The 27,988-nt window shown below is 33.6% G+C and overlaps 1 long non-coding RNA gene across 1 annotated transcript in view; it reads right to left on the bottom strand.

The window, feature by feature from the left end:
• Positions 1-27,988, bottom strand: part of LOC118522415 (uncharacterized) — an 829,883-nt gene that overhangs the window by 315,979 nt on the left and 485,916 nt on the right. The window contains exon 5 of the long non-coding RNA XR_013446163.1: positions 25,349-25,532. This is a non-coding gene — a long non-coding RNA (uncharacterized LOC118522415). The remainder of the gene's footprint in view (positions 1-25,348; positions 25,533-27,988) is intronic.

The following is a 27,988-nucleotide window of genomic DNA, read 5'->3' on the forward strand; positions in this document are numbered from 1 at the left end:
TTAAAAAGAGAGGGAAGCAAACCATAAGAGATTCTTAACTATAGTGAACAAACTGAGGTTTGGTGGAGGGTGGCTGGGGGATAGGCTAAGTGAATGATGGGTATTAAGGAGGGCATTTGTTGTGTTGAGCACTCTGTGTTATATGTAAGTGATGAATCACTAAATTCTACTCTTGAAACCAATATTACACTATATGTTAACTAACTAGAATTTAAATAAAAATTTGAAAAAAAAAGAAGTCGAGAGATTTCTATTGTCACAGGTACTGCTATTAGTTTGGAAGTTAGAGAAAATAGAGATAAATTTGTTTTACCCATAACTGTTCTACCTGCCCCTAGCATTTCACCTGCAAACTCTTTGAGGGTGCTTGCAATTCAGGTTATCAACTCTAGTGTAGAGAAGCAAATAAGAGAACCTAAGAATCTACATATAAAGGGGCCTGAGAATAATTGCTGATAATTGAGAGACAAAAAGTTTTTAGGAACAAGAAAGTCTCTTAAGTAATTTAAATAAGGGAAATGAACACAGTATCTCAAAACCTTAAGGAATTCTGCCCACTATTCATACATAAATGTATAGGTGACTCTTGAACAACATGGATTTGAACTGCATGGGTCCACTTACACACAGATTTTTTTCAATATATATATATCGATACATTGTTTGGAGATTTGCAGCAATTTGAAAAAGCTTGCACATGAACCACATAGCCTAGAAATATCAAAAAAATTAAGAAAAAGTTAGGTATGTCATGAATGCATAAAATATATGTAGATTCTAGTCTATTTTATCATTTGCTACTGTAAAATATACACAAATCTATTATAAAAGTTAAAATTTATCAAAACTTACACACGGAAACACAGACTGTATATGGTGACATTTGCAGTTGAGAGAAATGTAAACAAATGCAAAGATTCAGTATTAAATCATAACTGCATAAAATTAATTGTAGTACACACTTTACTGGAATAATTTCATAGCCGCCTCCAGTTGCTATTGCAGGGAGCTCAAATGTTGCAAGTGTCAGCTTAAAACACCATGTGACACTAATCAGCTCCACGTGAGCAATTCGTCTCTCCAGTAAATTACGTATCACACTAAAAAGTGATTATCTTGTGATTCTTGCTTCTTTTCCATCATGTTTAGTACAATTCCACGAATGTTGAATAACACCATGAGACCCATATGAGGTGCCACTAGGGTTGTTGGAAGTGCTCCCAAGAAGCAGAGAAAAGTCGTAACATTACAAGAAAATGAATTGCTTGGTATGTACCATAGATTAAGGTCTGCAGCTGTGGTTGCTTGTCATTTTTAGATAAAGGAATCCAGTGTAGGGATAATTGTAGAATTAAAAAAAAAAAAAAAAAGGAAATTCATGAAGCCATCCCCATAGCTACTCTAGAAGGTGAGAAAACCTTGTATTTTTGCAAAATACCCTTTTATCTTGAAAATATAGTTTTTATGTGGGTGCAGGATTGCTGTAAGAAAGGGATACCTACAGATTTTAATATGATTTGAGGAAAAACTGGAATGATTGGACAACTTAAAGCAAAAGGAAGGCGAAGGACCTAAAACTGGAGAATTTAATGCCAGCAAAGGATGGTTTGATAATTTTAGAAAGAGGTTTAGCTTATAAAGTGTCAAGATAACAGAAAAAGCAGTTTCTTCTCACCAAGAAGCAGCATGCAAGTTCCCAAATGTCAGTACAAATATCAGTGAGGAGAAAGGATATCTGCCTGAACAGGTCTTTAAGATTTTCTTTATTTATTTGACCGAGAGAGAGAGTGAAAGAGGGAACACAAGCAGGGGGAAGCTGGGGAGGGAGAAGCAGGCACCCCGCTGAGCAGGGATTCCCCACGCGGGGCTCCATCCCAGGACACTGGGATCATGACCTGAGCTGAAGGCAGATGTTTAATGACGGAGCCACCCAGGTGCCCCATGAACAGGTTTTTAATGCAGATGAAATTGTCCTTTTCTGGAGGAAAATGTCACACAGGACAATTGTTAGGAAGAGAAGAAAGCACCAGGGATTAAGGCAGGAAGGGATAGGCTAACTCTACTGTTTTGTGCAAATGCAGTCTAGTTTATGATCAGGACTGCCTTTATCTATAGGCCCCTAAACCCCAAACTTTGAAGGGAAAAGATAAACAGGTGCCGTTCTTCTGGTCATACAACAAGAAGGCCTGGGCATTGACATTTTCTCTGGATTGGTTCTATTGATGCATTGTAGCTGAAGTCAGGCAATACCTTTCTAGTACGGGACTGCATTTTAAAGTTGTTTTGATATTGGAAATGCTTCTGGCCACCCCATGAGTTCAACACTGAAGGTGTCAAAGTCGTCTACTTCTGCTGAAACACAACATTTCTAATTTATCCTCTACATAAGGGGTAACAGTGACCTTTAAGTTTCATGGCATATGATACTCTATGAAAAGGATTGCCAATGTTATGGAAGAGAACCCTAATAGAGAGAACATCATGAAAGCCTGACATTGAAGATGCCATTGTTGTTAAAAAAAAAAACAAAACAAAAACAAACAAAAAACCCACTGTGAAAGCCATCAAGCCCCAAGCAATAAATACTTGCTGGAGAAAACTGTCCAGATGGTGTGCATTACTTCATAGGACTTATGACAGAGCCAATCAAGGCATGAAAGAGAGTGTGGATATGGCAAAAAAAAAAAAAAAAGTTGGAGGGTGAAGGGCTTCAATATATGAATCAGGAGAAATTCAAGAGTTAATGGACACCACACCAGAGGAATTAACAGAAGACAATTTGATGGAGATGAGTGCTTCTGAACCAGTGCCAGACAATGAGGAAAAAGATGTAGAAGAAGCAGCGCCAGAAAACAAATTGTGATTAAACCATCTGGCAGAAGGGTTCTGATTATACAAGACTGCTTTTGACCTCCCTTATGACATGGTACCTTCTATGATTTGGCACTGATACTAAAGCAAATGGTGGAAGAAGGATTGGTTCTGTATAGGCACAGTTTTGGAACAATGACAAAGCAGAAAACTCAGGAAAAAATTGATGTATTTCCATAGTTACACAGAGTGTGCCTACCTCTCCTGCCTCACCTTCAACCACCTCTATATCTCCCGCCTCTGCTGCTCCTCAGACAGCAAGACCAACCCTTCCTCTTCCTCCTTCTCAGCCCATTCAATGTGAAGATGATGAGAATGAAGACCTTTATGATGACCCACTTTCACATAATGAATAGTAAATAATCATCATGACATACAGTTTAAAACTTATCTCTTGTGGGGGCGCCTGGGTGGCTCAGTCGTTAAGTGTCTGCCTTCGGCTCAGGTCACAATCCCAGCATCCTGGGATCAAGCCCCGCATCGGGCTCCCTGCTCCGCGGGAAGCCTGCTTCTCCCTCTCCCACTCCCCCGCTTGTGTTCCCTCTCTCGCTGTGTCTCTCTCTGTCAAATAAATAAATAAAATCTTTAAAAAAAAAAAAAAACTTATCTCTTGTGCACGTGTGTGCTTTCATGTGAAAATTTAATAACTGTACAACAAGAATTGTGTCAGCAGCAGCAGCAGCAGCAGCTAAGTATTCATCACGTAGAGCTTCATGTGCAAGTTTTGTGTGGAAGGAGATAGTCTATCCTTACATAGGCATAAGGTCGGTGATATTTAATATAAAATTAATAATGTATTAATTTTCTTACTGTCTTATAACTTTGCTTTCAAAGAATTACATTACCATACAGTATGCCCCTCTCCCTCATAAATGGAAAAAAACTGTGTATCAGCCTATCATCACAGGTGAGTGTTTTTTTAAAATATGGAACAATCTTTCTAATAATGTATTAATAATATTATTGTAATACCCTATGTCACACAAATTTTATAACCACTTATTCATTAGTGTATAGTCTAGGTTTCCATGAAGCAATCCTATCAATTACACTAGGCTACTATAAATCATCAATCATATTGATGTTTCTTCATTATCAATACATGAATTGTAATACCTGTAAATAAATATGAATTTATTTTTCAAAATAAATTTATAGTATCAATAAATAGAGCATGGTACTGTAAATGTATTTTATCTTGCTTATGATTTTCTTGATAACATTTTCTTTTCTCTAGCTTACTTTATTGTAAGAATACAGTACAAAATATAACATGCAAAATATGTGTTAATTGACTGTTTGTTATTGGTAAGGATTCCAGTCAACCGTAGACTATTAGTAGGTAAGTTTCAGGGGAGTCAAAAGTCATATGTGGATTTTCCACTGCATGATTTGGTGTCCCTAACCCCCACATTGTTGAAGGGTCAACTGTGTTATAGGAGACAGAAATCAAGAAAAATGAGATGTTTTATTTGGAGAGGAAAGACTTGGGACATTATATGCACTTGAAATTAAAACTCCATTGGAAAAAGAAACTCAGTTCCATATGGAAGTTAAGTAAAAAAAAAAAAAAAAGGAAAACAAAAAATTGGTTGAGCCAAACCAATTATATTGAAATATATGGGTCCCCAAAAGAAAGAGATTGAGTTAATCTTTTTTGAATCTCAAAATATAGAATGAATTTAACTGATATTGGAGTAATATAAACTATGTAGTGATGAACATCTTTGCATAAAAGTGTACATCTTTGTGTACATCTGTGTATGATTTCCTGGGATAGATTCCTAAAAGAATTTCTGGTATAGAAATGAGTGTAGAGTATAGAGAACAGAGTATAGAGAAATGAATAGCATTATGATCATAAGTCCACTTGTTGTTAAAGAAATAAGCTTCTAGGTTCTCCTCACCACTGTACCTTCTGGTATCTGCCACTGGATCACCTTTGCTGGTTTCCTTCCTAGAGCAGCCATATCTATTAACATAGCCACCCCACCTGCTACTAAAAGAGTTAAAACCTAGCTGGAACTGAAAAACTAAAAATCAGCTGAGCCTGAAAATTTAAAAAGTAACCTCATTATTAACTACACTGGGAGATCAGACACTTATAATGCCAGCTGCAGAGTTGATAGGCGACACTGTTTCTCCCAAGGTCATGTAGCAGCTATAAAATGGAAGAACAATTGCCTCTAAGTAATTAACTGCTTTATTACCAGTGATGCTCCAAGACTCACTTTATTCTACCCATCTGTCACTGGGGATACCCAGTTGTTAAACTACCCTCCCGTCATGGCAGCAGCCATCTCTCTTTTATCCCCCTTCTACAGATCCTGTCACAGAAACAACTAATGTACACTCCCTTTAGTCTCCTCCCCAGAATCTCTCAGAGGGAATCCGAATAGTACAAAAGATGTTTTCCTTCTTCCTCCATGGTTCCCCTGGAATTCCCTCCTTCACTGCACAGAGTCAGTAAATTTGAGTTTGTCAGAGTACAAGCTTGTGCCTGGTGGGTCTTTGGCATTAGTAGCTCTCTCAGATTATGAGTTGTCATCAAGCACATGAATGCTTCTCACTAACTCAGACAACCACTACTAAGTCATGTAGTTCCTTGCCACAATAGGCTCCTCTATTCCATCACTGCTTCGTCCAGTTTTCATTCTCTAGTACTAACCACTTGTTTCTACTTGTCTCAGACTCCCATGACTGCAGTAGACTATTGAAGGCTGCTTGGCAAAGCCATTGCCTCTACTCACTGATATCATGAGGCTCTTCGGTCTTTTCTTCTGTAAGCCACTTTGAATTTCCTACTTGACATCTCATCCTGAACATCTCAAAAGCACCTAAAACTTAATATGTCAAAATGTAAAGTCTTGAGTTTCCAACTGGAACTTGATGTTTATTCAGTCTTTCCCATTTTATATATTCTATATACTTGGTCAAGCTAAACACTCAATGCTCTCCTACAGCTCACTCTCACTTCACTAGTTCCAAGCCATCAACAAGTTTTGCCAACTCTAGTAGTAAAAAATAGATCTTAAAGCATCTTCTGCCTCCCAACTTCCTTCCATTGTCCAAGCCACCATTTTTTCTCACTTGGTCTTCTATGATAGGTTCTAAATTGTATTTCCAATTTATTTTAGTTATTTTATATACAGATTTTTAATTTAAAAATATACCATTCTTTTTAAATGAAATAAACTGTAAATCTTTTTTCTTTATGTTTCAATTATCATCTCTGTGATAAGTACTTTAACAGATGCTACAGATACATGATGAGGTGGTACACCTTCCCTATCCACAGGATCATGGAGAAATCAAGGATTAGAAAATGAGAAGACAAGGGGAATAACTGAGAAAAATGTGGAAATATATGTGAAAATATAGTAAGAATATTTATAAGGATACTTACAATGAAGCTAATTAAGCTCAAGCTAAAGGACTTCTCATTTACATAAGCCCATTCCAAAGCCCTGAGAGAGGATTCTAGAAATCTGTTTGCATCGTCATATGTTTTTGTAAAATGTGCAGAAGTATGATATTTTAACCACAAACGTAAAGACCACTGTTTTTTCCCAGTCAGACTTCCTTCAGACACACATCCTTTCATCTAAGGTAGCACTGCAGTGGCCATAGACATTTTGGGGAAATCTGGTAATAGGAAGTTGGGTTGGAAATACCTTCAGTTTTGGTTAAATGAGATACACTTTTGTTGTTCACAGTTATTTCAATGTATAGTTATATTCTTGCAAGCCATTACACAACAATAATGACTGCAAAGAATGTACTTCCTCTTCACTGTGCCAGTTCACCCATCATCTTGATATAAAAATCAGGACTATAGATTGTACCATAGATATTCTGAATTTTAGCAACTTAAATTTAAGATAAATTTAATAAAAGTTTTCCCAAATTTGGATCATAAAAATTTCCATGACATTACCAACAACAAATTTTAAAATAGAAAAATTTTCAAAATGCCAATGATAATAATTTTAAAAGAAATTATTTTTCTATTCTTAGAGAAATTTGTTTAAGATTATTGTCATATGAAGAGGCAATCAAAGAGGCTGAAACTTGATTGTTTAAAAAGTATCATAGACTTCCAACAGTTAATTATTTTATTATTTTTACAAATACTATATTTATAGTATTAGCCTTTAAATTTTTGTTTTCATTCCAAATAACTGTGATTATATCTAATGAGACAAGTAACGGAAAAGGGGGCAAGGAATCCAAACCATCACTTCTGGAAGCACTAGACAACTGTCACAGGAAAGAGAGAAAAGAAAGAATCACTTTGCAAGTGACAGAGGAAGATATTGAGGAAGTACTTACTTAATAATCTGAGAGAAATAGATAGCTATTCCTATTCACTAAAAATAGGGGGAGAACTCGCTACATCAAAAACTAATGCACAATGGTGACTAACATAACATAATAAAATAAAATTTTAAAAAAATAGAGGGAGAACAAAAAGAAAAAAATAATGATGTGGCACCATATTGGAATGATAAATGCCTAGAGACTCAGATATATTACCAATCAGGAATGAGAAACCAGATCTTTCCATATTTGCATGATTTTTCTTACGGTTCTTATAAACTGAGGTGTAAGAGCCTATTAGTTGTGGGTTAGAAAGCAAAGAAGGGAAAGTTTGACAGTAGCTAATAGATTGTGAAAATGTGAAAATATTTGAGTCTCAGGGTGGTTAATTGTAGACATTGGGGATATAAGAATGAGTCAATAAAAGGAGAGAAAGTGGTGAAAAATGAAACTGAATAATGAATAAATGAGACAGAATTTTCAGAGTTGGCTAAATTAAAGTTATTGACATGATTGAAGGTGTTCATAAGAATTAAACAATGGCCAAAGGATGTTTAATTCAAGTTTTGGTGGTGGATAATGAAAGGATATACCAAGCAGACAAAAATAGGATGAACAAATGCTATTATATTAAAGAAATTTGTCCCTTCCATTGGTCTTACCTCATTTCCCACTTGGAAAAATTAGATAAACAAAATCATTTAAAAATTTAATTTTTTAGGGGCGCCTGGGTGGCTCAGTCGTTAAGCGTCTGCCTTCGGCTCAGGTCATGATCCCAGGGTCCTGAGATCGAGCCCCGCATCGGGCTCCCTGCTCCATGGGAAGCCTGCTTCTCCCTCTCCCACTCCCCCTGCTTGTGTTCCCTCTCTCGCTGTGTCTCTCTCTGTCAAATAAATAAATAAAATCTTTAAAAAAAAAAAAAAAAAATTTAATTTTTTAATGAACAAAGACTTTAGGCAAATATTTTATTTACTTTTTAGCATGATGAAATTTAAATAGGATGTGATATTATTCTAAGGAATCATAATTTGATTTTTTGTTCCCATTAGCTCTGATCTTTTAATTATTGAATTATTGAAATATTATTTGAGTTTCTATTATATTCACCAAATGTGAAAATTGCCTCTCTGAGGTCTCTGATATTTAAAATTTATCAGGTTTGCCTACTACATGCACAGATTAGACATGTTCAAAGTCAGCCTCCCTAGATCTAGATGTGAGAGTTAGTCCCTAAATATATGTAATAGATATAATCACGTCTGAATAAACAGGAATGCCAAAGGAAATGAGGTAGAAGATGCTATAAGAATTGAAAATTCAAAATTATTGTTTTGTGTGTATTGTTACAATGATTTCCATTAGCATTTATCTTATACTGAGTTTTGTTGTTTCAAAATTTTTATGTTCCTGTAAACAAACTTTTTAATTAGTGAAAATGGTTTTGTCTAGAAAAATTATTCTCAACCTTAAACTCTGATCATAAAAAAAGTTAATATATCTTAAAACTCCTAGATTCTGATCAAGCGGGGAAAAAGATTCTACTGGTGAAAGAATTTAGGGCTGAATAGGTTGGCTGAATGCAAATTAAGAGGAGAAACAGTTTATTCAGCACCTTTGGTTTTAGCTTGAAAGTAATGTTAATGACAAACATAAATCTCTGTGAATTTTCACGTCACATTTTCTGTCAGTTGTCTTAATAAGAGCATCTCCCATAATGTTAACTTTGCCTTTGAAGTATGTCAAATATTAGTTAATTTCCAATATGTTGCTATGGTGAAGAAGCCTTTGCTGTCTGCTCTTTGAAGGTAGTTAAGCTGAAAGTGTTGTGTAGCTTTCTGATTATTCTTGATTTTATTTGCAAGTCTGCAGCTGGGAAGAAAATCTTCCTAAAGAAGTATGATATACAACTTGGTCAGGAATCAAAACACTTTGAAGTGGCTCCTGAGCCAGTGAAAGAAACCATCTGTTTGTGAAATATCTGTGAATGATGTCTGACAGTAAATATCAGGGAAGTGAGTGTTATATGGCAACAGATAGCCACACACAGTTACAGTACACACTAATATTTCCTTCTATATACACATTCATATGGACATCTAATTTTACTGACGAATAGCAGTCATTGCTTGGCAGATCTAACCCATCACCAAATGCTTTTTGGCATCTGGGTTGGGATGTCTGTTATTTAACCTCTTTATAATGATCTAATGGGAGTGGACAAGACGGAATGTGGAGAAATTAAGCCTGCTAGACTAGATTATTGAAGGAATTGTCCAGGTCAATAGCCTCTCAAGAGGTCCATTCCTTTTGATCAATAGATTCCTTTACATAATTCAACCCTTACACTTGGTGATGATCAGGAGTGCTTCTTCATTTCTGGTTTCCTTTAATTAGGTTAGAATTCCTTAGCAATACATTTGGGGAAAAAATCATTATGGTACTTTCAGAGATAAACTCCATTAATATGTTTGTAAAATATCTTCTAGTTTTTAATCTATGTAAATATACATATATATGATATAATACATTTATATAATATGCTTTTCTATAAGTATATTACATTTAAATAAAAAGGCATAAATATGTATGGAACAACTACTTGTAACTTTTTAATATGACAACATTACATGGAATATATCATTGTATTATTTAAAATATAATTTAATGCCTGTAAACCATATATCCAATATTTTACTTAACTATTTTTTCTTTTCCAGTTATTAAATATTATAAGTAATATTTTATCAGATAAACTTTTGCATAATAGTCAAGATTATGAAAAATATTTTGACCACTTTTTCAATTATATCCTTAAAGTAGGATACTAGAAATGAGTAAATTGGTATTTGATATGATTTTTTAAAATTTTAATAAAATTAAATTTCTAATAGTAATATATGAAATATTTTATATCATTATTCCAAGCCTAATTGTATTTTAAATTTCTGCCAAATTATAAAGAAAATATTTATTGATATAATTCTCATTACTATGAATATTTGTGAGGTTGGATAATCTTGGCTCCTTTCATATCTTTTCATGGATATTGTCAAGTCATCATTTATAAGTATGTGTGTCATATTATGCAATATGCAATAGGACACACACATGTATAACTCACACAGCATAGTATTTATTTTCTGGGGGCTATTTTGTTCTGTTTTATTGGTGTACCTTTTAATATTTGTGATGATAATACATCATTTGCCAACTGTATTTACATATTTTAATATTTAGTAATATAAGTATCTCCTCAATATTCTCTTACAAGATTATCTTGGCCAGTTTTGCTCATTATTTCTTTTTTGGATTTCTTTAAAGTTAAATTTCATTTTTTAATCAGAAACTTTCACTCAATCCATTAAAGGACATTTAGGCTATTTCCAGCTTGGGGATATTATGAATAAAGGTGCTATATACATTTATGTATAAGTTTTGTATGAATATAAGTTTTCATTTCTTAGGAATGAATGCCTCAGATTTCAAATATTGGGTCATATGAAGGATGCATGTTTAGGTTCCTTAAAGAAACTGTCAAATAGTTTTCCAGAATGATTGCAATATTTTGTATTTTCACCAGCAATTTTCTCTGCATCCTCACCAGAATTTGGAGTTGTCACTATTTTTAAACTCAGCCATTCTGTTAGGTTTATACAGTAAAGCAGTGATACCTTATGGTGGTTTTAATTTCTCTAATAGCTAATGATGTTGAACAATTAAACAGGTGCTTATTTCCTATCTGTATATCCTCTGCCATGAAAGTTTTCTTCACGTTTTGTCTATTTTCTAATTGGAATATTTGGTCGTTTGAATGCATTTGAGTTTTGAGAGCTGTTTTATATATTCTAGATAATAGTCCTTTGTCAGATATATGATTTGCAAATATTTTCTTCCAGAGCTCCCAGAAAGAGCTCATTTTTTCATCATCTTAGTATCCTTCATAGATCAAAAGATTTTAATTTTGATAAAGCCCAACTTACCATTTATAAACCATGTTTTTAGTGTAAAGTCAAAGGATTGTCCCTAGCCCAAGATTCCAAAGACTTTTCTATGTTTTTCTCCTTAAAAAAAATATAGTTTTTTGTGATGGTACTCATTAACCATAGTAGGTAGGCTTCTACTTTATAACCTTTTATAGTGTTCTCTCTTCTGCCTGGAATGCTTAACCTTTTTGATAGTCACAAGCCTCAGAGGTCCTACAAGTATTTGTTCAACTATCACCTTCTTGGTGAGGTCTTTCCTGTCCACCCATTTATTTTTTTTTTTCATTGTAGTATTTTTTAATTTTATTATTATGTTATGTTAATCACCATACATTACATCATTAGTTTTTGATTTAATGTTCCATGATTCATTGTTTGCGTATAAGACCCAGTGCTCCATGCAGTACGTGCCCTCTTTAATACCCATCACCAGGCTAACCCATCCCCCCACCCCCCTCCCCTCTAGAACCCTCTGAAGGGGGGGAAATCGGAGGGGGAGACGAACTATGAGAGACTATGGACTCAGAAACATACTGTCCACCCATTTAAAATTTAAAATATACTCATATGGCCTCTGACCTTCCTTATTAACCTTTCCTTTTATATTTTTCTTACAGTACTTATAATTTATGAAATATTGTTATTAATTTATTTTGGATACTTTTACACTCTTCTGTGATAATATAAACTCTTATTTACTATTAAATTCCTAGGGCTTAGTACAATGTCTGTTACTTAGTACAATATCAGATATAATAACTAATCTGTTGAATGAATAAATTGATGAAAGGATTTTCACTAGTCCTAATGATAAAAGTTAAGTTGATAGCAGTTTTTTAAAAATTTTCTACATATAAATCTCATAGTCATCTCATAGATGCAGGCCTCTCATCGAAGACTTGAGCATGGCTCTTTTTTTTTTTTTAGCTCATAAACATTTATTTCTTGATTTCTTTTTTTTAAATTTTTTTATTGTTATGTTAATCCCCATACATTACATCATTAGTTTTAGATATAGTGTTCCATGATTCATTGTTTGTGCATAACACCCAGTGCTCCATGCAGAACGTGCCCTCCTCAATACCCATCACCAGGCTAACCCATCCTCCCACCCCCCTCCCCTCTAGAACCCTCAGTTTGTTTTTCAGAGTCCATCGTCTCTCATGGTTCTTCTCCCCCTCCGATTTCCCCCCCTTCATTCTTCCCCTCCTGCTACATTCTTCTTCTTCTTTTTTTCTTTCTTAACATATATTGCATTATTTGTTTCAGAGGTACAGATCTGAGATTCAACAGTCTTGCACAATTCACAGCGCTTACCAGAACACATACCCTCCCCAGTGTCCATCACCCAGTCACCCCATCCCTCCCACCCCACCCCCCACTCCAGCAACCCTCAGTTTGTTTCCTGAGATTAAGAATTCCTCATATCAGTGAGGTCATATGATACATGTCTTTCTCTGTTTGACTTATTTCGCTCAGCATAATACCCTCCAGTTCCATCCACGTCGTTGCAAATGGCAAGATCTCATTCCTTTTGATGGCGAGCATGGCTCTTAAATGCCCTTCCTTCCTTCTTTATTGGAAAGTGCATTATCTCATAAAGATGAGTGCTGGCCTTTTGGTGTGCAATATTGGTTGAATGAATTTAGGAATTCTTAATGGATGATTAAATTACCCTCTTTTTATGAACTGCTGTTATTGTCAGTTCTGCGCGTGGAGAGCAGAGAGAACTATGAAATGACACATTGTCATAAAGGACAGCATATTATATGGTATGGTACATCAAACACTCTTGATGCTTGAATTTAAATGTTCTCTGCTATTTAATTATCTCCAGTTGCTTTGATTATTTTGCAAATATCAGTGAGCTTGCTGGGAAAATATATAATATCTTAAAATGCTAAGATATATATAATTGTTTGCCTTTTTCTTCCAAGGAAATAAACATTTGACAGAGTCCAAAATATAGCAAGTATCATTATGTTTAAATCATGATTTGTCATTGTGTGTGTGTGTGTGTGTGTGTGTGTGTACGCATGAGAGAGAGAAAGAGAAAACCACTGATATATAATCAGCAATGTTCATGCAGTACATGGGAATCTAAGACTTTAATTCAACCAAAGTTATCAAAAAGAACATAATGATTATTTTGCATGTCTATCCTCCATTATTCTGGGATATAGTGTTGTTTTATTTATTTTTTTTATAGCACTGTTTTAAAAGAGGTAAGAGAGTCTCTTTTGCCTTTCATTATGTCAAAAACTAAGTCACATATACAATAAACTAATAGGTTTAATTTTATGCCACACTTTAAACCAAAAATTTTTCCTAAACATTTTTAATTTTGTTTAAATCCTGTAACAACATATGAGGTAGATACTTTACTATTCCTATCAGCAGCACCAAGGTCACCAAGTGTTAAACTCAGGGACATGGGTTAAATCCATGCAGTCTGATCCCAGAGCCCATGCTCTTGTCTACTGTACTGTACTGCCTTTTTATATTCTAAAAAGATATTATCAAATATAAATAGCAAAGATTCTATTTTTGTTTTTATTGATAAAAAATAAGAATAAAATAATTTATTTAAGCTAACTTCATAGCAATAAGCTAAAAAGTCTTTTGTTCTAGTTCAACTGTGGACATTCCAGTCTGGTTCTGTGTGTGTTTGTACATGTGCCCACGTGCCCACACATGCACACGAATGCTTGTGATAAGCCCGAGTTCTACAATGAAGTAAAGGGTGATAAAGACCAGGAAAAAGAGCATAAATAATTTAACCTAATAAGATAAGGGTTCTTTGTAGATTTTCCAAGATGTTTTATATTTATATAAATATAAGAAAAAGATTTCTATAGGTAATCTTCAATCCCTGTTTTATCTTATTAATTATTGTCGTCTACCAGATATTTTATCACGTAAGTAAAGAATTCCGTCTCTATGACAAAAGCAAGGATTCAGTAATATTCATAGGGAAAACTAAATTTTGTTCTAGCATGTGCCTACCATTTTAAGTGTTCTTGAGGTTTCTAAGACAACCAGCTAGCTCTGACAAAACATAATGCTTATATATTTTCATAGCGATCATCTTACATAAGTCTATAAGAAAATCTAGTCGTGGAAATGCATCTATCTCTGTGTGCATTATTGTGCCTTATGTATATCCTATCAAATCCAATCAATATCTTTCATAATCTATCATATATAAAACCGTGTTGTTTCTTTGAAGTTCTTGTTTTGAAACCTCTGATATCAATTGCAAAATTGGCCAGTAAGTCTACCTACCTGATTTTTCTCTACTTATGAGAAAATGGTTTTACTAAAAATTGACAAAATAAGCCAGTGGAAGTTATCCATGCTTTATATGTTTCTGTATCATGTACATTCTGCTTACCTTAGTCTTATATCATTCCAAGAAAGTGTGATTTTGAATATTTGTATGTCACATTTCTTTACTGTTGAGACAAATGCTCAAAGGAAGTATGACATAAATGTAACAAAACTTATGTAACAAAATACATTTATATCAATCCCTTTTCATTAAATTTAACTATTATAAACTGTATAAATTGTTCATCAGTTATATAATCTTAAATTCCAAGTATTGTTACTCAATACTTCTTCTCCAGGTTCTAAAATCTCTGTGGAACACTTCAACTTTATAGGTAATTCAATATAGGTAAAACCCATGACACTAAGAACTTGATACATGTTGCGTATACCATATTGTCTATCTCAGTACTTCACTGTCTCTAACCTTGTTTTACAGAGGGATCTAGGCAGCTTACAAAACACACACACATAAAATAATGACACACTAGAAGGAAACAAAAATTTCAGACCAAATACCAAAATACTGATCCTGAAATAAAGTCAGATTTATTTTTAAAGTTGTGGATGAAGGGCCTCACATGTTATAGTTCTGTTTTATATTCAATTCTGAGTTTCTTGGCAACCAATACAAAATACCATTTATTATATGGAGCCCCACATAGGAGGGCATGACCTGAACAGCGGCCACCTTACAGCAACTGGAAGAATGAATTGAACATCGCTACATTTTAGAGATCTTCAACAGAAAACATACAGTAACAACACCAACTCACAGCACAGTAAGAAGATTATTCAGGAAATAATCAAAAGATGAAGTTAGTTATTGTCATAAAAGTCATTCTCACTGGGGCATTTTTAAATCTGTAGAGGTGAGGGAGACATTTACTGGTGTTTCATAGAAAGAGACAAGGAACAGCAGACATGCTCAAATGCACACAAGTCTTGCACTATAAGGAGTTACCCAGAAAGCTATCTGAGTTACAAATGCATTGCTGGACATTCACCTAGATGGGAAATGTATTTATTGATACATTTAGCTTAGATGTTAAATCTGTTTTACATAAAAATGCAAAGTATTTTTCACAATTTACTCTGCACATATGGTAACTACTATTAAATCAATAGAAAATTTTGTCTGGTTTGAAAATGTATTGAGAATTATTTTCTGAATCCCCAACCTCAAATTTGTATCAGTCTGTTTCTGTATCTGTCCCATTTGCCCTACTTTCTGGCTCAGTGAGAAGATACAAGTGTGTGTCTTCTTCATTATACCTACCAGTGTGATCATGCCTATACATTTCATATGGAAAGTATTAATTTATTATGCATCACTCCCTTTTTTATTTATCCTTTATATTAGCATTACAGCTTTATATAGGGTTTGTTTGTTTTTTGAAGTTTTATGTGAGAGTAAAGTTACACTATCTACTAATTTCAGTAAGGTGTTTGTTACAAAACATTTGATGTGAAAAGGAGGCTTTTTTCTGGTAAGTTTGAGAATCACTGAGTTAAGGTGACTTAGTGATGTTATTCATTTTTATGACACTTAGCTAAATATAAGTGCAGAATATATAATAAAAATGTAGGAAAGTGCACATTATTAAAGTGATTTCCCCAAGGGGTGCCTGGGTAGCTCAGTTAGTTGGGTGTCTGACCCTTGGTTTCGGTTCAGGTCATGATCTCAGGCTCATGGAATCAAGTTCCACATTGGGCTTCACGCTCAAGGGAGATTCTGCTTGAGATTCTCTCTCTCTCTCTGCCCCTTCCCCACCCCTCTAAAAATAAATAAATAAATCTTCAAAAAAAATTTTAAAAATAAAGTGATTTCCCCAAAGTATCACATCTTTCAGTTTTTTAATAAGATTTAGATAATTAATAATTCAAACATTTTCTAATAAGTCTAGAAAGCTATGATGTTGTCTCTTGCTATTGAGGAAAGATTTATGTTTCAATAGTACTGGATTCAGTTCTATGAACGATAATAATCAAAACTACTGAAAAATGACAAATTTGAAAATATGCAAATATGGTTAGCAGAATTAGAATGTGAAGCTTAATGGAGATATTAACCATTGAAGAAGATTCAGTAAAATAAATCATATAATTTGATTCAAATTATTTCTTATCTATATTTCCTTTTCCAGAATTAGTATTTTTTTTTCCATAAGATTATCTGGTACACTAGATATAAAATGACAAATAAAGAATAATGGATAACTGTTAAGTATATTTAGAAGGGGCAAATTTCATTTCTGAAATTTTCAACTCTCTTTATCCAGACACAAATTTAAATCTGGAGAATTTATAATTTCCTAGGAAGTGATCCTAGGAGTGTCTCATCTAAAAGAAAACCATTTTAAAAATTAGATTATAAGAACTGTCACAAATGCAAAACTGCATATCTTCAATGTTCACTCATAATAGCACAAATTTAATTGTTGCTAAAAATAAATGTGCCATGCTTCCTTTTTCAAAATTTTCTCTCAACTGCGGGCAAGTATGGAGTTGCCCACATTCAATTTTAAAGTTCATTGGAATGTTTTGTTAAAAAATGAAAAGAAAGTATAAATCTTTGACATGGACATGCACAGATGTTTTCAATAAGTGTATTGACATTATAAATGATAATTAAATTTTCTTTGGGGGAAAAGTTTCCTGTGCTGCTCTTATTATTGTTATTCCATAACGGTTAAACTTAGGTCCTAGGGTAAGAGCAGGTACCCAGTAGGGCGTTCCAGCAATTGAGCCTTGCAGAAATAACTGGGTTTATTGTTTAATTTAATTATTTTGATTTTGATTTAAAATGTGAAGGCAAAAAATTAAAAATAAAAAAATAATAAATAAATAAAATGTGAAGGCAAATACATATCGTATTCAATCATGTAACAAATGCTACTTTTCATTTTTCAAGAAATAAATGACTCCATTCTTGGATTAAATAATCAAATAACACTTTATGTACAGTAAAAAAAAAAAAAGTTTATATAAACTTAAATTTGGAAATCCCATTCAATCTCCATTCCCTAACTTCTATTCCTCATTTCCATAAGTAAATAAATAAACACATTGTTTACTTTGTTTTATAGCTTCCCAGAACATTCCCTACACATACATACCCCTCACACATGCAAGGGACTGTACTATGTGTGATATGTGAATAATATTTTGTAATGTAAATTTAAATTATGCTCTGAAAATTCCCACATAATATGTATTGATTATATTCAATTAATTGTAAAATTGACTAATAAACTAAAATAATAGTTTAGGGTTTCCAAAATCATTATCATTAGTTTTCCCAAAATTTCTTAAAATGTTAAATACGTATATTCTAGTATATTCTATGGGATACAGCCATTCAAAACTCAGGTATTTACCCAAGAGAAAAGGAAATGTGTGTCTATACAGAAATTTGTACATAAAAACTTAGAGCAAATTTATTTGTAATAATTCACAAGGGGAAACAAGCCAAATATCCATAAACAGGTGAATAAATATGCAAATATGGTTTACCATAAATTAAAAACTACTTAGTAATAAAAGAGAATGGACCATTGATACATACAAGAACAAGAATAAATCTCAAAATAATTATGCTGAGTGAAAAAAGTCAGGTAAAAAATTATATATATAGGGTGGGTGTGGGTCAAGGAAAGAACTGGGAGAACTTCATGATACATATTTTCATGTTTGTAGGAGTGGTTTTATGGTTATACACATAATGTCAAAGCTTATCAAACTATACACTTCAAATGTTAATCTTATCAAAATATACACTTCGAAGTTTATTATATGTCAATTATACCTCAATAAACTATAAAACTATTTGAAGTGTCATCAAAGAGATACCACCACACAATGAAGAAAAATTCTTTAAATTACATATATTGACAATACCAAGTGTTAGTGAAGATCAGAGCAGATAGAACACTTATACATTGCTGGTTGAAATCTTGCATGGTACAAACACTTTGGAAAAGTTTGGTGTTTTTTTAGAAATATAAACATACACTTATTATAGGATCAAGCAATTTCACCCCTAAGTCTTTACACAAGAGAAATGAAACATCTTCTGATAGTTTATCTCATGTGTCAACTTAATTGGGCCAGATATTTGGTCAAACATCATTCCATGTGTGTCTCTGGGGGTGTTTTTTGAATGAGATTACCTTTTGAATCAGTAGACTAAGCAGATTGCCTTCTCTAATGCGGGTAGCATTCATTCAATCAGTTGAAGGTCTAAATAGAATAAAAAGCCTAAGATGGAAATTATATGGCTTGACTGCTGAGCTGGGACATTGATTATGGTGATTAACATAACATAATAAAAAAAATTATTAAAAAAAAGAAGCAAGGAGCTGGATGATTATGTATATAAAACCTTCAAACAAACATTTTTGAAAAATTAATGACTATAACAAGATTAGCTGGTTGTTCCTAATGTCACTGCAAAGTGAGAAAAAGATTAGTTCATGGATTCAAATGTCCAGCCCAAGTGCTGCATAAATGATCTGAAAGCTCTGTATGTGCCCTGAAAGAGACTTCCATCACCTGTAGCCACAGAGCTGAGATCGCTGAAAGTCAAACTCAATCCCATTCTGTGATTATCTGAACTCCCAATCTCATAGGGTATTTAGTGTTAATGTGAGGGCACTGCCTGGGAAGAAATGAGATCCTTAAAGTTGGAACAGGGACATGTGGTGAGATCCTGATGAAGCTAGGGATACTGAGCCCCTAAATTCTGATGAGTCAATTTGGCAGTGGATGAGGCCTCCCTGCCTCACCACCCCTATCTGATGTTATTAACTCTGGATTGTCTAAGAAAACTGTAATGGCCTCCCATGAGGCAGTGCTATTCAAAGTAATGTTGAGTTTCCTTAGGAAACACCCCCACTATCACTTTAGACTTATAACTAGACTCAAGTCCCAACAGACCCCTAAAGATGAGGCATAAAATGTGACCCATCAGAGGTATACTACACTCCAAAAGACTTGGGCACGTACTGCATGGAGCACTGGGTGTTATACACAAACAATGAAGCATGAGACACTACATCAAAAACTAATGATGTAATGTATGGTGATTAACATAACATAATAATAAAAAAAAATTTAAAAAAAGACTTGGAAATGGAAACAGACAGAAATCTGGGGAATGTGTCTGAAAATGAGTATCAACACTATGGGATAATGGTGGAAGAAAATAAAGTAAATAAGGCTGAATTTATTGATATGGGTTTAATAAGTAGAGACTTTGCATTTAATGCTGCAGCTTGGGGAGGAAGTGGAGACTGTAACAATCTAATTTGGTTGCCTGGTTAAGTGCCTGCCACTTTCCTTGCCACCCCAGGATCCAACTACTCCCATTGCATAGAGGTTTCCCAATTCAGTAACTGCAATTCTCACTGTAGGTCAGACTAATGCTTAAACATGAGCCACCAAATTACTGTGATAGATAGATATATATATATCTTATTGGTTCTGTTTCTCTGGAGAACCCTGAACAATACACAAGATATATATTCCAATATTCAAAGCAACACTATTTAAATTAGCTAAAAACTGGAAGCAATCAACCAGTGAATGAATAAACAAATTGCAGTAAGATACTACTCAGCAATTAAAAGGAATGGACTGTGAAAACATGCAACAGTCTTGATGAATCTCAAACGCATTATGTTCAGAGAAATAAGTCAGACACAAAAGATTACATACTGTATGATTTCATTTATATGGCATTCTGGAAAAGGCAAGACTATAATTAGAAATCAGATAAGTGATTGCCATGGGGGTTTAGGGGATGGCCTGACTCTAGGGGGACACAATAGAACTATCACGGAGTGATAAATATGTCCTACGTATTGATTCTGGTAGTAGTTACATAGCTGCATATCCCTGTCAAAACTCTTTGAATCATACATTTAAAATGGTAAATTTTATTGTATGTAGATGGTACTGTAATAAAAGTGAGTTTAAAAACAAACAAAAATGAACTTTAAAGAGTTGTTCCCAAATTTCACATAGAAAAGAACAAGAAAAAGTTCCAGTGTGAACTAGCCAGTTAAAATAAAAAAGATTTTTTTAAAATTAAATTGTTATGGACTTTTAAAATGTTGTCCATAAATTTCATAAGGTAATTTACCAAAAAAAATTCTCCATTTATGTACAGCTGCATTTTCATCATTTTTAAGGATAGTTTTAAAAGTGAAAAAAGATAACTTTTTGAGTAAATGACCAAAAATGAATTAGAAAATCTGAGTAAAAGTAGTTGCAGGAAGTGAAATTGATCAATGTGGTGCTCACTCAGTGTTGGTAATGTCATCTTATGTGCCCCAACTTCCTAACAAAAGTCAAGTTCTGCAGGATGGGCAGAGTCAGTCTAAGGGGGAAAAAAATAAGATTATTTGGTATGTACTTTGGCAGGATGTGAGTAGCCTTCTAGAATAACACTATCTATAAAACTAGTTGGCAGTATTTATAAGGAAAAATGTCTGCCATTTTAAATTATGTTATACATTTCTTTTAAGAATGCCTATAACAGAATATAATACCACTTGCCTTTCAGAAATTGCCCGACAGATGCTTTTTATTTATATTTTGCTCAAGTACAGTATTTCATTCATTCTTAATTAAATGTTTATATGGCTCAAATTTAGGTTAACTTGAAATTATGTGTTTTATTTGAATCCTGAGAGTAGGCAATGCCCCATCCCATCATAGCATAATGTAAAAGGCAAATTACTTCAAAATATTTTCTAGTGAAACAAACCTTTGTGTTCTGCACAGAGCCTTTTATTAGCACTTACTGAGAACACTGCTCAGCAATTAAAATTCTTTATTTTTGTGAGCATATCATAAAGAACTATAGTGATTATTTTAAACCTGTCTTCAACAAAAGGTTACTTTAAAATGTCATTTTTGACACTTAAAAAATAAAAGTTCTAGAACTTTAGACAACATGTGTACACCACAAGGTAGAGTCAAACTGAATTTTCAAATTCAGTTTTTAACTCAGAAGGACTAATTTAGGGAAATTTATGAATACTCATTTTTTTAAAGTTTCATGGCAATGTCATTATATGGTGTTCTTATAAATAATTTTTCCTGAGAATTTCAGATGATTTGGAGGGGAAATAAATAAAAACAAATAATGAAACTAGTCATGAGGGTCCTCATAATAAATCTAGTGAAGAAATTTAGTTTCTTAAAGTGGACTATCAAAGTCTGTCCAGACAGTATACGATACTTTCATTCTAGTAACTTCTCTTGGAAGATATTTCTGTAGACCTTGCTGAGTAACCAGTATATACTATAGTGTTTCAAGGAGAGGAAAAAAGAAAATATATAGTGAGTATTATAATCATCTTCCTGTTAGAAGTGGAAATGTGTTTTCTTTTCTGTTTCAAGTATAAGCAAATCACAGTGAGATGCAATACAAGAATGACAAAGATCAGTGCCATTAAATACATGTGTGTGTAACTGCTCAATCCCACAGCTCAGAGAAGTAATAGGTTTAGCACATCTCCTCCTAATAAGAAAAGACAATTTTTAAATTAACATTTACATGACATTATTATATATTTCTTTTTATGTGAATAGATCTGTCATTACAGTCTTTACTCAGCTTCAGATAAAATATTACTGTAGTTATCTAAAGTAATATTTACAAAATCTTTACATCCTGACCCTGATGTCTTACTGGACAGAGATATTATAACTGATTGGAAACAAAGAAAACAATCTACACTCTCTCTCTTCCTGTCTCCTTTTTTATCTCCCTCTCTTATATATGTGTGTGTCAGTGTATGTGTGCGCTATAGAAACATACAAGCTAGTAACTTGAATGCAAAGAGAGATTTTTCACAAAGGAAGGAAGGGCCCCATTCTAAAGGTATTTATTAAAGGGCAAAACTCCCAAAGTTCTGTGGGGGCAAGGAGTAAGCTACACATGCCGCTGAAGTAGTAAAGCAAAATATAACACAGATCAGAAGGAGTTGATACTAGGCTTAACCTGGGTGATAGCCTATTGTAAACATCACTTGTAGAACTAGGAAAACAGACAAAAACAATGAAAGTAGAATGCATTACTCCCTTGGTAGTCAGAAGATACCAAAATGGATTCATATTGGATTTGGCTATTATTCTCATACAATGAATCTTCAGTCTTTGTTGACAATTTAGAGTCTATCATTCAAAACAAACTAAAACAAACAAAGAACCAAAATGCTATGCTTTTTGTTGTTGTTGTTGTTGTTGTTATCGGTATTAAATAGAAGCACATAAAACTTCTTCCCAATAAAATTGCTTCTTACATTGATACCATGGTTGAAAAATATCAGAGCAAAAAGGACCAGGTAAACTTGTGATAATGTTTCTACTGATTATAAAATTGGTAGCAGTTTAGAGAGAGAGATTGACTGGAGAAACTAGACCTCAAGAAAGTTGAACTTTTGTTATAGCTCTAGATACTTTGCCAAAAATAATTTAACCACTTTTTTTTCCTCCAAGATAATGGCAAAAAAATTTTTTTTTTCTGAGTCATTCTTTTTATTTCTTTTACTATTGATCATTCTGTCATATTATGGGCATATTTTCTCAGCTATTTATAAATACCAGAAATTATTCAACTAATTATTTTTCCTAAACTAATTTTTCTTTAAAATATATGTAATTAATTATTGCCATTTCTTGTTTCCTCTGGGCTTCTGAAAAAGAAAAGGGAAATTTGAGTAATCCAAATATCCTCTAACTAGAGACTGGGAAAGTCTTTCTTCAAGATGGCATGCATTGTCTTTATGGTCTTCTTTTAACATCAGCATTTTCTGATCTTTTTTTCTTAATGAGAAACTTTAATCCCCCTCCCATACATCCCAACTTAAAAACATAGATAATAATTTATAATTATTATAAATTATCTATTTAAAACTATCTCATACTTTCTAGTATCTTATCATTGAAAGAAAAATAAAACATATAAAAAAAAAACATAGCCAAAAAAAAAAAAAAAAAAAGTAGAACAATAGAACAGATCCTGGGATTACCAGAAGGTAACATTTAGGAAAATAATGTTTTCCAGACAGAACAATAGCCTACTGCCATTTGGAAAAGAAGAAAGAAAGGAAAAGCACTTGTAATATATGGCAGTATGTATAAAAACATGAATAGTTGTATCATGTTGGATCATTGTTCTGGTTAGTTATTGTTATACAACGAATGGCTCCAAAATTTTGAGACTTAAAACAATGAACATTCTTTTATTTTCTCTCATGGTTTCTGTAGGATGGGCTTGGCTGCAATCTCTGGCTCGGGGTCTCTCACATGGTAGTTATCAGATGGCATCTGGAGCTGGGACAGTAGAGGGGGATGTGGAGGAACAGGGTCTTCCCAGGCCCCTCATTTTCTTTCAGAGCTCTCAGGATTTCTTTGCAGTCTCTCTCTGTGGGAACTGGTTTGGACTTTTTCACATCGCAACCCTCAGGACCATCACACTCCTCACATGGCAACTCAGGGCTCTAGTGCAAGTATGTTGATGAACAATGTGGTAGATGCATGTTCTTTTACGACTTGAATTCAGAATGCATCTCACATCATTCCCTCTGTACTATAGTGGTGGAAATAGTCACAAAAACCCAACAAGTTCTGCCAACCTTATATAGTAAGAAGAGCATGCGGGATGGCAGATACCACACTATAAGAAGAGCATGTGGGATGGCAAGTTATATTTGGAAAATCCAACTTTATTAAAAATTTGTTCATTTTTTTGTTTTATTAAAAACTGATGTCAATTTATAAAATATTTTATTTTGATCTAAAAGTTATCCAAGAAGAAATGAAAAAAAATCCAAGTAGAAAAAATAATATGTCAAAGAACCACAAATATGTCATGATGAAATTTATGTTTTCAAAAGTCAAGAATACCAACAGACTTCCTGGGCATTAGCATGCCTTGACTAGCAGTTTCATACTTTCATTTGATGCTCCCCCTTCAAAAATTATGATAACTACCAACTGTTGCAGAAACTGTACATTATAGCTATAGGACAAATTGTTACACACATCCTCATTCAGTCTTCACTGCTTCCTTCTGAAATAAGTAATGCCCCAAGGTTTATAAAATAAGAAAAAGAGGGGGGGTGTCAGGTAATTATGAGTCCCTAAAGACACAAAGTTGGAAAATGGCAGAAATTGGATTAAAATTTAGATAGCGCTGACTTTAAAGAGTAACACCTATTCCAGGGTTAGCAAAATGTGATATGGAGAAATGCTTTTAGGTGGTACATAGACACATACTCTAATTACATGGACTCAGAACCTGAAAATGACTTGCTTTTTACTTCTTTTTATATTCTTATTAGTCAAGGAAGAAGCTATAGTATGAAAATACCCTGCATTAGATACCTCTCTAATACTTAATAATTCCCCTTTCTGAGAAAGAAATAGAAGACTTCATGCTAGAGCTTTGGTTAAGCAACAATATCTATAAAACCTTTTATATTTCTTTCATTTCTATTATATTTATTTTTAGCTATATTAGTGGGTATTGGTATTAGTCTTCTTTTTGCCAAGAAAGCATGCATTACAATTTTCAGGTCTCAAACAAGTCAATTTAAGGAAACTAGTAAGTAAGTGGTAGTGAAGGTGGTAGGTGCATGTGTGACAGGAGTAGAGATGAAGCAATCCCCTGACTGCAGATCAGACTAACCTGCTGCTTTACACAGAGAGCAAGGGGGAAAGTAACTATCAGAAAAGAGCCTTAAATTAATTTCCAAACATTCACATTTTCTGTCAAATATCATTTTATAGTTTAACTTAACCCTCTATCCTAGATTGTGTACACTTACCTTAAGCGTTTCCCATTGTCTTCCTTTTTTAACAATGGCAAATGCAGCATCTACCCTGCAGCCAAGAGATGGATGGAATCTTCTTGGACTGCTATACTCATCATGAATAGTGGTCTCTGGAAGGAATGCCAGGAAATACAGAAGTCAAGGACCATGCATATACTTCTCTCATTTGGCAAGCTCCCTGAAGTCAGAGACCATCACCAATTTAGCAGTCATGGAATTAGGGGAAAAAAGGGGAGGAAAAAGGGAGAGAAAAAATGTGATTGTTCCTATGATGACTATTTTATTAAATAACATTGATAATAATAGTAATCATGCATTTAAAAAAATAAATAATTGCTATCGTTCGCTTGCCAAGGAAACAGTTGGCTTGGTTAAAGTGTTGGTTATCCCTTCCTGTGATAATTAATTTCACTTGTACTTTCAGAAAATAATTGCTTGATATATTAACTTTAGGAATCAACAAGGATTACAGTAGTATATGTCTCAAAGCACCATATTTATTTTAAGAATAATTGGCATAAAAAATTGACATATGTTAGTTTTCATTGTAAAGTGTTTAACTGAAATAATCTCTAAATTCCAAAAATGTGAACATCAATTTTGGATATTCACAACCATTAAATGCCCCAAGCTTTCATAATTACCAATACTGTATGGGTGATCTGCTCTTTTCAGAGCACCTCATATTCAGAATATGGGAAGTTGGAAATTACCTGCTTGAGATCAAGGTCAGATTGACAATTTATTGGAATCTTTTGTTGTGTTACAAAGTTAAGCACTGGATCTTAAATTTGCTGTAAATTCTTCCAATTTCACTTTAAAACAACAAAAATGGCAAAATAAGCGTTACAAAAATATAAACCACCTACTTATCTATAAATTTTATGGCTAGTTCTAAGTAAAAGTTCTTCACTATTTGAGTTCACATTGAGCATATTTATACTCTACCCAACTCACGCCCATAGCAGAAAACATATGAGATGTCAACCATCTAATGTGAAAGGAATTTAATTACTCTAAAAATACATAGGTACAAGATATGCTGTACATATTTCACATGGAGCATTTACAGAACACTGTTCATCCCAAAATGTTTATAGGTTATCATTGTAAGACAGTCCTTAATACATAGAACATAGGTGGTCAATAAATTATTTTCCTAAGCTTTGTGAATGACTTAAAGAAAATCCACCGTGAAAGACCAGATGGCTCAGCAGATTGGCAATTTATGAGCTAACTTTAATCTCTCACTGGACAAAATGACTAAAGGTCATTGTCATCTGCCATCTGCCATGTGGCATGTGAATAATGAAGTGGTGGGCTTAGTCTTGTTACCATAGACAGGTGCCTACCATAGAAGATGTGAGCCTCATTCCAATTGGAAATAATTTATTTACATCTCCAAAGAAAAACCTTTGATAAATGGTGAAAGCTGTGTCTCCTGACCAAAGTTGAAAAAATCTCCAAGTTAAATTTATTAGAAAGTGAGGGACCAACAAAAGTGATTCTAAATTTTATATTTCAAGAGAGGATATCTATGTCCCCACATATTTTCAAGACGCTGAATCCATATATCTTCAGAATAAGAAGTTATAACTCACCTTTCAAACTTCTAATTTGGTATAACATTTTGCAAAGTAATTATGTATAGGCACTAGATTTATCTTTAGGAAACATGAGGTATTAATATGTGTGGCATAATATACATTACTTTAAATTTTAAAATTTTATTTCAAATATACATGTATGTAAGTAATTGAGATTTTTAACTATGTATAATTAAGAAGAGCAAAAAATGCATGCTTGAGAAAGAGTGAGAAAGAAGAGAAAAAGAGAAGGAAAAATTTTTGTAAACATATAATCGTTACCCAAACTTGAAAAACCCAAGTATTTAAATGTATTTGCCAACATATGAGTTTTTCATGCTATAGTTAAAGATAATAACCCTAAATATCAACTATTGGAAAGAATCTGGCTAATATTTGAAAAAAAAATGTTGAGTAGAAAATTTGTGGTTAGTATTTCTCTGTTATTCATTTTTCCTTGAACCCAGAGTGATTAAAGTTTACATGCACTGAGGCATCTTTGCTCCATGGATATCCTGCCAAAAGTGGGTTCTGGTGATTCTGGGGAAGATCTTAGGGGATGCAGAATCATTGTACTTAAATAACTTTGAACCACAGAGCTATGAAATTATTTACTTTTAATCCTTCTGATTATATAATGGGAAAACTCATTAGTGGCCCTCTAAGCATGTGCTAATCTCCTCTTTTAACAGAACAGCAGGCTGCAAAAGTTACAATGTTGACAAGAAAATTAACCTAGTTAAAATTTAATGATATTGTGTATTTCTATTTTTATTTCCACAGTTACTTTGTTTTTTGTCTGTTTTGTTTTTTTAATTTTTTTTTAATTTTATTGTGTTATGTTAGTCACCATACATCATTGGTTTTTGATGTGGTGATCCATGATCCATTGTTTTCGTATAACACCCAGTGCTCCATGCAGTACGTGCCCTCCTTAATACCCATCACCAGGCTAACCAATCCCCCTTCCCCCCTTCCCTCTAAAACCCAGTTTGTTTCTCAGAGTCCATAGTCTCTCATGGTTCATCTCTCCCTCCAATTCCCCCCC

Source organism: Halichoerus grypus, chromosome 3 (assembly GCF_964656455.1).
Source record: "Halichoerus grypus chromosome 3, mHalGry1.hap1.1, whole genome shotgun sequence".
Classification (NCBI taxonomy): Eukaryota; Metazoa; Chordata; class Mammalia; order Carnivora; family Phocidae; genus Halichoerus; species Halichoerus grypus.